Here is a 12,854-nt window from a genome sequence, read left to right on the forward strand (position 1 = left end):
ATTAATCTTTATAATTCTTACGATTTTTAAAATTAAAATTTTATTGTATTTAATCTTAGCTAAATTCAACATGTTTTTTATAAAAAAATAAATAAGATTGTATTTTTTTTTTTTTACTTTTTTGTCAAATAATTTTTAGTTTCCTATTTAAATGATTTAAATTTCATATTTATTTATTTTTATTTGTTTTATTATATATTACATGGTTAATTGTTCCTATCTTTAATAAATCATTTAATCAGTTTTCACTTTAATTTATGATTTTTTTTTTCTTAAATATATTAGTGTATTTACAATATTTATTGTATTGTTTTTTTTCTGTTAAGTGGCTAATTGTTTGTTCTTAAATAAATAATAAATAAATACCTTGGTCTGTACCATGTGTACATTAAGATTAATTTTTAAATTATTTTTAATTTATTATTTTTATTATTTAAATTAATTATTTATTATTTAATTAAATTTTATTTTATTTTATTATTAATTTAATATTTTAAGTTTGTAAAGATAAGTTTGTTCTTATCTTTAATAAATAACTAAATAATTTGGTGTAGAAACAGTTGTCATTTAGAAAGAAGCTTCAAAATTAATTACAAAGAAGCAGTAAGTAACACATTCAATTAAACCTCTTTTGTGTTTTTTTTTAAGTAAAAAGACTGAAATGTTTTTTTCTTGTAAAATGAACTCCAATAATCTTTGGTTTACTTCGAAAATAGTTTTTGACATTATATTATCATGTTTAGCATGTGTATGTATGCTTCCATTCCACTTGCCAATACGTCACGTTACACAAGTTGCTAATTAGCATTGGTAATGTCATTTTTGTGTGTCTCTCATCTGCCTCTTTACCTTGAGCATGAAATGTGTACGTTGCACAAACTCTATTAGCATCTGCAGCTTTCATACACGAACTAGGCCTATATGCTGTAAATCACTGCGCTCTTGTTCTCAAAATAGTTGGCAGAGAGACGTGCTAGTAATTCGTAGCAGAGGCCAGTCTTGTTTGAGTTTAGCGCGGCGGGTTTTGAAAGTGATGGATGGCCGTCGCGCCCTTTGTTTATCTCCCCAGATATCTGTATCCTAAAATGCATGAAAGATCTGAGAAATCAAACTAAATGTATTCAGCTGAGAGCCAAAGGTCAAGCTAACATGTTTGTGTGTGTGTGTGTGTGTGTGTGTGTGTGTTTGTGTGTTTGGTTTAATTGTTTGTTCTTGTCTTTAATAAATAAATAAGCATAAATAAATATAAAATAATTGCTTTGGATTTAGTTTGTACCATGTGTATATGTTCAATTCTGTCAGTTCAGTTTTTCAAATAAAAAAATATATGTATTTTTAGTATTTTACTTTTTATATTTTAAGCGTTTATGTATGTTTAGATGTTTTATGTTTGAATCTTTAATAAATAGATGAGTAAATAAATATAATACATATTTAGTATTATGTGTAAATAATAAAATCTGTCAATAATTTTTTCCCCCAATAATTAAAAATTAAAATTAAGGTTTTAAAAATATTTATGTATTTACAGTTTTTTATATTAGGGTTCAATTATTTGTCTTATTTATCTTTTATAAGTAAATAAATATATATATAATAAATTACATTTTGTTTATCTGTACTGTGTATATGCAAAAAAATTCAAAGTTTTTGTAATATATATTTTAAGTGTCTATACTTGTTTGTTTATATCTTAAATAGATAAATATAATAAATACCTTGGATTTAGTCTGTACCATGTGTATATGATTAAAAAATCCACTCAGTTCCAGTATTTTATTCCAAAAGCGGTTCTTGACTCCCAAACCCGGTGTTGTTTAGAGCGTGTTTTCTCGGTGAACCCTTTTAATGATGACTGCAATGTCTCCTGACAGGAGTTTTGAACACAAGACAAAATCAGCAACGAATTCTATAAAATCAGCAAGCATTCGTGTCCGAGGAGCGTCAGCAGGCCTCCGAAAAACAGCGAATCGATTTCTGCACCCATGCCAAACATGCATCAGATCTAAACACACACACACACACACACTCTCTCACACACAAGCACTACAAAGGGTCATTAAAAGGAAATTATTAGCTTTCATTAAATATTATATATAGTTAATTATTCTATATAGCTATATAATTATAGTTATTTATATATTTATTATTTATATATCTTAAAATATAAAATAACAATAAATAATTAAACTTTAATAAAATTAAATTGTTTAATATTAAAGCATTTGATGCATATTATTTTTTAAAAAGTACTAAATATAGTAAATTAAAAGCAATTCAAAATGTAATTTTTTTTGGTACTTTTCAATATTCCATATGTTTATAATCAATTTATCGAATAGGAAAATATACAAAATAAGACTAATAATTAAACATTAAATTGTTTAATATTGATGCATGTTTCTATATTATTTAAAAAAAATTTTTTAATAATTAATACAAAATGTCAATTTTTATTGATTTAATTACTAGCTTTTGGGGTACTTTTTAGTATTCACTATGTTTATAATCAGCTTTTTTGGCTATATCTACCATCTTGGAAGTATTTTTTTTCAGGGGGTATGTTGCAGTGCATTCTGAGGTTTACTGCCAAATATGCAAGTGATACTGCCTTCAAATGTGGCCCAATAGCGTAATTCCGTTTGACGTAGCTTTAGCTCTGTTACCGTGCTATCAAGCGTTCAGGAGTGTATGTCTGGTGGCAGAGGAATAGATTCACTCTCTCATGGGCATCCGGCTGGTTTATTACAGTGTGACCAGTGAACAATGGCTGTATACGTGCCATTTATCTGTTTGTGTCCTCCAGCGATGTCCAGCTCACCGCTCATCTGCAGCACGTCACACAGATGTCCACTCCATTATCAGAGCGCCACCCATGTTCTGTCACCTCCTAATTAAAGGCTGTCTAAATTGAGCCCCGGGCACGCGGCGGCCTGTAGTTTGTCCTCGTAAGCTAAATAAAGTCAATGCTGGGATGAATCGATACACAAGCACTACAGGCACTTTCCACCAAAAGAGGGCTTGAACCTTTAAAATGCCACTTTATTTTCTTTTTCAACAAGAGGAGGCGTTGAACTTTCAGAAAATGTTGTTGAAATGAAATAATGAAAATAAATGTAATAACTTTAATAAAATTATTCATTATTTAATAAATGTTTAAATATTATTTATTATTTATTTAAAAAAATGTTTAATTTAAAACCAATTAATATAAAATGTCAGTATGGGTATCAAGACTTTTAATAACTTGTATTTCACATAAATTAAATAAAAAACGTTTGTTTGACCATTTAGCTTGATGAATGCAAGGAAAATTTACATGAAAATACATTTTTTAATAGTATTGCATTAACTTTATAAATATGTAAATATTTTTATCAATATTTAAATACATACATTTATTATAAATATTTAAATATTATTAATTATTTACAGAATTACATTTCGTTTAAATCTAATAATAATGAATACAAAATGCCAGAGTGAGTATCAGGAATTCTGATAAATGTATAGTTCTCATAAATTAAATCAAAAACATTTGTTTGGTTGTCTCCTGCAATCATTTGGTTAAAAGGTTGAAATCTTGACAAATGCAAAAACATAGGACAATTTGCATGAAAATAACATTAACAAATAAAACTAATTTAATAAAATCAACACAACTTAAAATAATGTTATTAATCATATTATATTAATTATAAATATTTAAATATTATTAGTTATTTAAAAAAAATGCATTTTGTTTAAACCTAATAACAGTGAATACAAAATACAATTTTATATTGACTTAGTGTAGATTAAGGTCTTTCTAGTTGCTTGGTTTGTTGTTTATATATTTGTATTATATATATATACATATTTGTTTTACCATTTTTTCTTGCCATAACTTCAGTAAAAGGGTTGAAAGCTTGAGATTGACAAATGCAATTTCTGCAAAGATTTGAATAAAGTCATTCAAAGGCTCCAAATTATGTCACAATTGCATTTAATAGTTCCTGCTCCTGCGCTTTTTTTGCTTTAAAACGTGAAGAGACACCAATTTGTACCCTGTTTGTGTGAAGAGCCGGCAATAATCTATGCGTCATGATATTTTAGGGCTGATTCATGAGAGGTGCATTAGGACGACATTGAAAGAGAGAGTCCAAACAGTCTCGCTCGACGTGCTTTGCGTACATTATAAGATGATGAAATGATCTGAGTGTGTGTGCTGCTTGTTGTTTATGTGTGTGTGTTGTTGTTGTTCATGCGTGTGCGTGTGTGTCGGCGCAGGGAACAGCGTGTGAGCTGGCGGGGAGTTCCGGTCTGTGTGGAATGAGGAGGCGAGCGTGTGGCTGTATGTGATGCACTCATATCCGCCCAAAAGAAGGAAAGGAAATGCAGAAAAACACGTAATGAGAGAAAATAGAAATCACAGTCCATTAAAATGGCCACTGAATATGTAAAAATACTTTAAAAAACTCGACTTTTACAGTCAGGATGACGCAGTACAGTTGCTAATGTGGTCTAAAAAGTGGCGCCAGGCACCAAATGGATGGTGTCGTCCCGGTCTCGTTTGTGTCAGATGATGGAATATGACAACCTCTGAATTGTACATGGCAGTTAAATTAATCCTAGCACTCCTTTAGAGCCTAGATACATGAATTAGCAATTACCTCAAAATGTGTGTCCTTATGTTTGGTGCCAATAAATGTATTCACCTCAGCTAGGTTCGCAATGAACACCCTTATTCTCTTAGCTAAAAATGTTAGCTCTACCAAAACAACAAGATCACAGTATCTTGTGACTCAAACACAGGGGCTTTGACAACTCAGATGATTGTAATTTGCACAAGTTAATATCTTTAACTTAAGTGTCTAGTGAACTCTGTTACCCATGAGGACACCGCAAAGGTTTGTGATGCTTTTTCAGACTCCAAATAAGGAAGTATCCCATGTATGTTTCATGTTGTTCGGCAGCTTTCATGTGGCTCCTCGACTGTTTCTTCCCATGCAACCATCTGAGGCTGGCTTTGATGTCCGTTGATATGTTGTGAGAAGCTCCATGCGGGACATCAGATGCTTCAAGCCGGAAAGTTCTAACATCTCAGGGAAGCAGCATGGTGGCTTCCTAAACATTTCTGTGGGTGAGGTGAAAATTTGGGGATTGTTGCGCGCAACTGGAAAAAGTAAAATTAGCCAGAAAAACTAGCCAGTTTCTTATGGAAATGTGCATTTTGGAGCTCAAATTGTTATTATGGTTGGGAAAAGTGTGAATTTTGGAGTGTCCCAAGACCGCTATTAAATAAATTATGATTAGCACAGGTGTCCCGCAGGGTTCTGTCCTCTGTCCTATTGTGTTTCACTTAAAATTATATTATAGTGGCTTCTAAAAGTGAAGCACGACTAGTGATGTTTTATTTATCTTTGTTCTGAAGCAAAATACTCCTCAAATATGTGTTCACTAAAAACTTCCAGCATAACGGCAATAATAAGGAGGGCTATTGATTTTCCTCCACTCTCTTCGGCTTGTTTTTCTTTATTTTGCCTTTGGATTCCAGCTCAGTGCGGTCGGCTCTTGCACAACCCGTTGTGAGGTTTCCTCCTGCTTCTTGGATGCTGTTCAAGCTGGAAAATAGTAACATGAGTGAAATTAGATTACAGCTACAGAGATGATGCTCATTTAAAAGGCATGAAAGTAGGTATATATCAATGGATTGCTTTGTCCTAAAAGAGATTGCACCTTTTAAAGATATGAACCTCCGTTGTTGAGAAGGGTGCTGCTGGCATAAACACACACGCTTGTCGCACACACATGGTTTCATGCTTATATTTTCATTTATAGTCAGTGCCTTTTTTCCAGATTTAAAGGCCTATGTCTTCTTTTTTGAGAGATTAGTGTTGAACCATTTGGCTCATTTTTTTTTTTTTTTGTGCACTATGCAGTTTGCAGTTAAATGCAATGAAAGCATGAAGCATGTTAGCACGGTTGCAGTAACCAATGTGTGAACAATGAATTTGTAATTTTTATATATAGAGCTATTTATGGTTTCATTTTTTTATTTAATTTTATTTGAATGCGTCTGGCTAATATTGGAGGATTGAACGCATTTAACTTTTTCAGTCTTCTCTTTCCTACTATCAGAATTGCAGTTACGAGCTTCATTCGGGTTTCTAGATGATAAATATCAAAGACGGCTGACATTTGCCCTCTTAAATTCAGTTAGCAATGAGCAACAGTACGGATAAGCCTGGCAGATGAATATTAATCTCTTTTCAGTGAATGTGATCAGAATCACTTTGCTTTTAAAGTCATCAGAACGTAGAGACACGTTTTCTGGATTACAGCAAATTATCAGAGGCGGACAAAGCAAATGTGAAATTGAAAAGTGCTAAATCCGACTATTATAAAAGGGTACAAACCTTTGGTTAGTCCATGTATTCCTGGCACGTTGGTCTTTGATGCTTGTGTGGGAAATACGGGTTCAATTTAAGCCTGCTTCTTGTTTTGTTTCTGTGCCCCGTGGCTCTTTCCTGTAGTGTACTTTCACTAGTGGCAAAAGTTCAGAAATCCTTTGTCTTCTCAACAGACAAGTCAAGGTACATGGAAGTCAAGTGTGTCATGAAAATAGCTAAAGTACTTCATGCATATTTAATCTAGGCCGGTGTCTGAGATGGAGTTTGTGAGTATACGTGTGTGTGTGTGTGTGTGTGTGTGTGTGTGTGTAAGGGTTTTGTCCGGCTCCAGTATAGATTTCTGTCATGGTCTCCTTTGCGGATACTGTTTCTCTATAGACAGGCAAAGATTCACTGCAGCTCAGCTGACATGCGGGTCTTTAATGCTTATAGATGCATCCAGTTACCCATGCAAATTGATGCTAGTTCAAAAAGAGGCACATTTTTGACCCTGGACCACAAAACCAGTCATAAGGGTCAATTTTTTGAAACTGAGATGTATACACCATCTCAAAGCTGAATAAATAAGCTTTCCATTGATGTATGGTTTGTTATGATAGGACAATATTTGGCCGAGATACAACTTGTTAATGTCATTGTATGTCATTGTGATAATTTAGGTAATAACTTGCTCTAAAACTCCTTTCCTTTTTGGTTGACGTCAGGAATCAAGTTTTCAACCCTTCCCTATAACCATCTGGCTCTATTCTGTTATGTTAACACCATTTTTCAAAATCTAATAAATTCCCGATGGATAAAATCATGTCTGCCCTACATTTTCTCTGTTAAATGTCTAGTTTAGTTCAGAAACCCATTTGCCAAGTTGAAGGGGCTTCAAATACTACAGTATCTTGAAAAGTTAGTACACAATCTTTTTGGGCTCATTAAAATTGTTTTGGAGATGCAAGGGTGTCGTTGCAAACTTGTTTTCCACACATTGCTAGTCCCCCATGTATCTGTCCTAAAACACAACCCTTTTCGGCTTCTTGTACCCCAACAAGACAATTTCCAGCTTATGTTTGTTGAGGTACAGCCTAGGATCCATTGTTTACATAATGTTCAATTGTACCGTGGAGTCATTAATCAGTTTGGGGCCCAGCTGCCTCCGAGTTATTTTTATTTCCCAGCAGGCCTCTAGAGTTCTTTCAGGGCAACCCTGCTTTTTATTCTAGACGCCCCTTCAGCACTACTGCCAACTTTACCGCCAGCCCTGTCTATATATATACGTTCACCTCTTCTTGGAGGCTTTGAAGTCCCCATTCATGCTTCTTAAGCACCCTTCAACTTCAGAGTCCAACGGCAGACAGGAAGTCATGTGGCCCCTTCTCTGCGGGTCACAGGGAATGCCAGGATTATTCCCATGATGGACAGTTAAAAGAGCAATTGCCAAGTTGGCGACGAGGGTAGAGTGATAAGCAGCCCTTCGGCATGGACTTTTTTCTGTAGTTGCCATGGAGAGCGCCAACTCAGCCCGACCTTTGACCGGGCACTTGACTGAAACCAGACTGTAAGTCTGAACATGTGGGTGGAGTTTCAGCACCCTCCCATAAACACTATTAGAAACATCATTCTAGTCTGAACTCTCCTATATGAAGGTGCTGTAAATTATAGAACATACTACCCAGAATAGCGAGAGAAAAAAAAAGCCCTTCCACTCCACATCCCCATGTTTTTTTTCTACTTCCACCCCATCAGCTCAGTGTCAAACCGAGTTCTCCACAGTTACGGGGCTAAAAGTGAGTTTTCCCAGTCCCTCTATTTTTAGCCTTCGCCTCGGGTGGAGATGAAACAGGAGCTGAAGGAATAGGAGGAATTTGGGTTTTTCAAGAAGCCATCATTTCATTTTTTTTCTCTCCCATAATCTGCCAATACATGCCTATTGTTTTCATTTTAGCCACTGCTAAAACTGCCAATTCCTTCAACCAGGGAATTCCCAGAGTATGGCGACTGCTTTCTCCTTATGGCATGCACAGTCCAGCTGGAGCGTCTACCTTTTTTGCTAAGCTGTTGTGAATTCCCATGGTGTCCTGGGGTCACATCAGGCTAGACAGTTCTGTCAGGGGTCATATCCTGTGTAGTTGAAAACTAAACGCCAGTGTGGCATTCTTCAATGTGCAGGGTTGTGCATTCTACCTATAAGTCTCCTCTCCTTGTAGCTGTTCATAAACAGCCATGTTTTGTATGTATTAATTTTGTTTTTATCAATCAATGTTGTCTCGATTCCTGGGGAGATCCTATCCGCCACTCCTGTCTGTGCTGAATGTGAAGTGAGCCACTTGACTTGCAAATGGATGCAAACGTGAGTGGGGTATCGTGCTTGGGTAACTGAAGAAGGATCATTGATGCCTCCCATAGGCAAAGATTTATTGGTGGCTCCCGGCTCTCCAGCGGACAAGTCAGCCATACCCCTTTTGTTCTGTGTGAGTGTAACCTGCAAACTCCCACCTCAGGATTTAATGGAACTTCCGGGAGACTTGCCATTCATGGTACAGCGACTGCTATGCCGCTCTCAACAGCAGCCTTAATTGCTTTCAACACGGTGGTCGTTTAGTTAAAACAAGCTGCTGTCAAGGAACATCCTAATACATTCGACCACACAGCTCATGCAGGCTAATCTCCGCCACCGCATTACCACCTTCTCGAACCTACAGTAAAATCCCAAGCAAGGCGCCTTAGATTACCTTTTAGGCCCAGGGAGCTGATGATGAAATAACTGTGTTAAGCTAGCGTGAAACTTCCAAACCAAGACTCCCCACCTCGGCAACAAGCTCTAGCCTAAATGGACCCCTGCAGCTTGAACCGTCTGTTTGACATTGATACTTCTCAGTACATAATTGATATTCACCTGTCTCCTCTTAGATGAGGGTTAGATTAAGGTTAAAACCGGAGGGTTTCAAAATGCCGTCCTTAGGTTTATAGGCAGAAGGTTGAAATGGCAAATCAGCTGAGATTGTCACCGTAATGAATTCGTCCCTAGCCGTAAAACCTCTACCCATACATTAACCTGCTCTTTAAAGGTTAGTGCACGCCCTTGTTCCAAGGGTACGGAGCCACCGCTAAGTGCGCCATGCACATAATGTTGTCATTGCTGTAGCGTGCTCCAACTAGCCTGATTATGTCCATCATATTGTGTTTATGAAAAGATATTTCTCTCACAGTGGTGGCTGATTAGCTAACTAATTGTTAGCGGCATAAAGGGAGGCCAGGCTCTGACGTTGGCATGCGGAGAGTTGCGCATAACAGTTCCACTCCCACACTCTCATTAAAATACCGTTCGGAGACGGGTTATTTATTTTAGCTGTAGAATGCTGGGAAGGGGGCTGCCTAGCACAGGGAGGAGAGGTAGTTTATGTCGTTCGAGTGGACAGCTGACTGCGGTTATTCCATGTTGACACGGAATGTGGGATTTCGTTTTCGCAAAGCCACTTCTGCAATAATAATTATCCCCGCTGCAAGCTAATGAGAGCGATGAGTAAACAAAAACATCATGCATTGTCATTTCTGGAGGATGCTGATCTCTGAGGGGCTTTCTTTTCTAAGACAAGTCTTTCTTAGCACTGTCTTTTTTCTGTTATTAGCGGAAGCTAGTATGTGAATTATATAATGACTTTTAGGGTGGTTGACTTTTCTAGCACAGTTTAGCAAAGTTTTCTTGCACAATTTAGCACAGTCTTTTTTAGCTACATTTTGTGCAGTTTTCTAGCTTAGTTCAGGGTTTTATCACAGTTTTCTGCAACAGATTAGCATAGTTTTTTTGCCAGTTATCTGAAAGATTTAAATGTAGCTTGTTTGTACTACATTTGTGACTTCATAATAGTGATAATGATGGTACTTGTCACGTTTTTGTTAGTGTAAAAGAAAGCTTTTTGAGCTTTGTACTGTTGCTGCCTCCTCAGGAAAATATGACTTCTGTTAGCTAGCTTTTATTTTGCAACAAAAGAAACGGTTGTAATTACTGAAATTTTTTTTTTTTTTTTTAAATCTTTTTTGTCTGTGTGTAGGAATATGTAGTTTTTAGACTGACATTTTGTTTTGATTTTCTTGCCGAGGGTTTGCAGAAGATTCAGTTCTTGGATGTTTTCCCTTTTTTTTGGACAGAAAATAGGTTTCGTGAAACAGGCACCTTTTTGTCCGTTTCTTTCAACAACCCATCAGGCCTCTTTTGTGTGGCCGCATGCCTTCTGTTTGTTTATGTGTGCTTATAACATATTGTGTCTTTGTGACTGCCTTTCAATCGTGTGTGAGACTGAGAGCCCCCACTTACCGATTGAAGATTGTTTTCTCTAGCCGAGTGGTGGCTGAGTGAGAAATCTGGAGGGAAAGCGAGGGATGAGGAATGAAAGGGAGAGCGAGTGGGAGAATGTTAGAAAGTCAGGGCAGATGGACAAAAGGCCCAGTGTTATCGGCCCCAGCAGATCGGCCCCCAGAATGCCACAGCTGGTTCACATTTCCATGGGGAGCAATGGCGACTGGCCGCACTCCTTCTTATTGACCCCATCCTTTTCTCTCACACACATACTAAATCTGGCCCTTAGCACACACTCGCTGAGCTACGCTGCACCACAGACCCTGACTGTATTCAGAATGGAATACTAGCTTGCTCCTTACTACAAATTATGCAGTATTGCATACTAGTTTTTAAAAACTGCATGTTCAAAATGGAATTCTAGTTTATTCCTTACTGAAAATTGTTTTTAAAACTGCATGTTTAAAATTGAATACTAGCTTACTTGTTTCTAAAAATTGTGCAGTATATATTATACACTGCATACTAGATTTTAAAAATTCCACGCTCTGAATGGAATACTAGCTTACTCCTTACACAATTATTTTTGCAGTATATACTGTATACTGCACACTAGTATTTAAAGTTGTCTGTAACAGAACATATGCAGTCAGTGTTCTGGTATGCTACATTGTTTTCAGCAAGTGGGATCTAGAAATCATCTTTTACATAAAAACCCAAAATATTTCTAGAGGTTTCTTCTGCAGTATGCATACTATAGTATACATGCACAGTATGCTTTTCTGAAAAGTGCTTTTTCCTCAGTAATTCTGTGTTCTAGTAGCTTCATGACCAAAACAAAGTTAAATTGAGCCTCAAATAGAACTTAATTTTGGAGATCTAACAGAATGCTGTGACGGTTTATTGGGCAAAATTAAAGAAACGTTGAGTTTATTGGCTGTGCATTATGTGAATGTTGTTTTCACTAGTGTTTTTGTTGGGGCACATTCTTTCTTCTAAATCGACTTGCACATATAGAAAACTACCCTTAATATGGCCCGTTAGGTGGTACCTCTGTTTTCCAAGTGTATTTGTTCTAGTCTATCATCTTTACGTGACTCCAGACGAATCTGTTTTCATCCATATCCACCATGTAGTCCCTGCATGTGTGTAAACAACCCCCCGCCCGTGTGCTTACGGGGAATAGCTTGCTCTAGTAAACAGGGCTCCCTGCGTAGTTTCTCTCATGTGTGTTCCATACATGAGCTTATTTAATCCCACTCTGTAATCCCTACTGCCCGTCTGTTTGGCCCCTTGGGCCTTTTTACCATTCACATTCAAGCTCCTGCTCGCACAAGGCTGCACAATTCTTACCACCCCCACTTGATCAGGGAGGGAGAAAGAATGTTTTCCATGCAAGACTTGTGTGTGTGTGTGTGTGTGTGTGTGTGTGTGTGTATATATATATATATATATATATATATATATTGTCCAGTGGCGATTTTGAATAGCCGACCCAAATTCGATCCAGCTTGGGCCATTTTTGTCTTGAATATGAAAGATTTTTGTCAAAATAAATCACTTTTTATAAGCATAAACCTAACTTAATTTTAGATTGACTATTTTTAAACAACCATTTTTGCTGTTTTTTTTTTTTTTTACAAGTGTTGTTGTTGTTATAAAACATCAGACCTTTGTTAGATTTGGTCTGCTGAGCCTGTCTGGAACCCACATTTTTACCATGGGAATATGCTCAAGGTTGCTAGGCTTGGGAGAAAGCATCTCCCCTAGCAGGGTATGCTGTGGAAAGTTCTCCTTGGACTCAATATAATTTCTAAAGCAACAAATTCAACAATGCAGAGGTTTGCCAAGAAAATACATTTTGGAAAAGGCTTCTGCTTCTATTTTAGACAGAACTGGACAGCAGTAACAATACCCGGCTTGATATTCTGCATAAACATGAGTGTTTCAGAGTGAAACACAATCGCACATTCTCTCGTTCTTTCCAAACACGCAGGCAGGCAGCTCTTCCCTTGAGATGGCAGATCTGAGCAAGCCATATGGAGCAGGCTGCATCTTGCTGAGCACGTCTGACGACAGCCGAACAGCTTGGGCTGTACTGGAATGACAGCCTTCAGTTCTTTTACCAGGTTTTCCAAAACCTGCTTTTTTTGCTCTCTCCCACCCTCTTCGTTTTT

At 36.7% G+C, this 12,854-nt stretch overlaps 1 protein-coding gene across 1 annotated transcript in view; it reads left to right on the top strand.

Annotated features, from left to right (window-relative positions):
• Window positions 1-12,854, top strand: part of LOC107744650 (receptor-type tyrosine-protein phosphatase S-like) — a 66,235-nt gene that overhangs the window by 10,688 nt on the left and 42,693 nt on the right. The window lies entirely within an intron of this gene.

Source organism: Sinocyclocheilus rhinocerous, unplaced genomic scaffold, assembly GCF_001515625.1.
Source record: "Sinocyclocheilus rhinocerous isolate Xijiao unplaced genomic scaffold, SAMN03320098_v1.1 scaffold47, whole genome shotgun sequence".
In the NCBI taxonomy this organism is placed as follows: Eukaryota; Metazoa; Chordata; class Actinopteri; order Cypriniformes; family Cyprinidae; genus Sinocyclocheilus; species Sinocyclocheilus rhinocerous.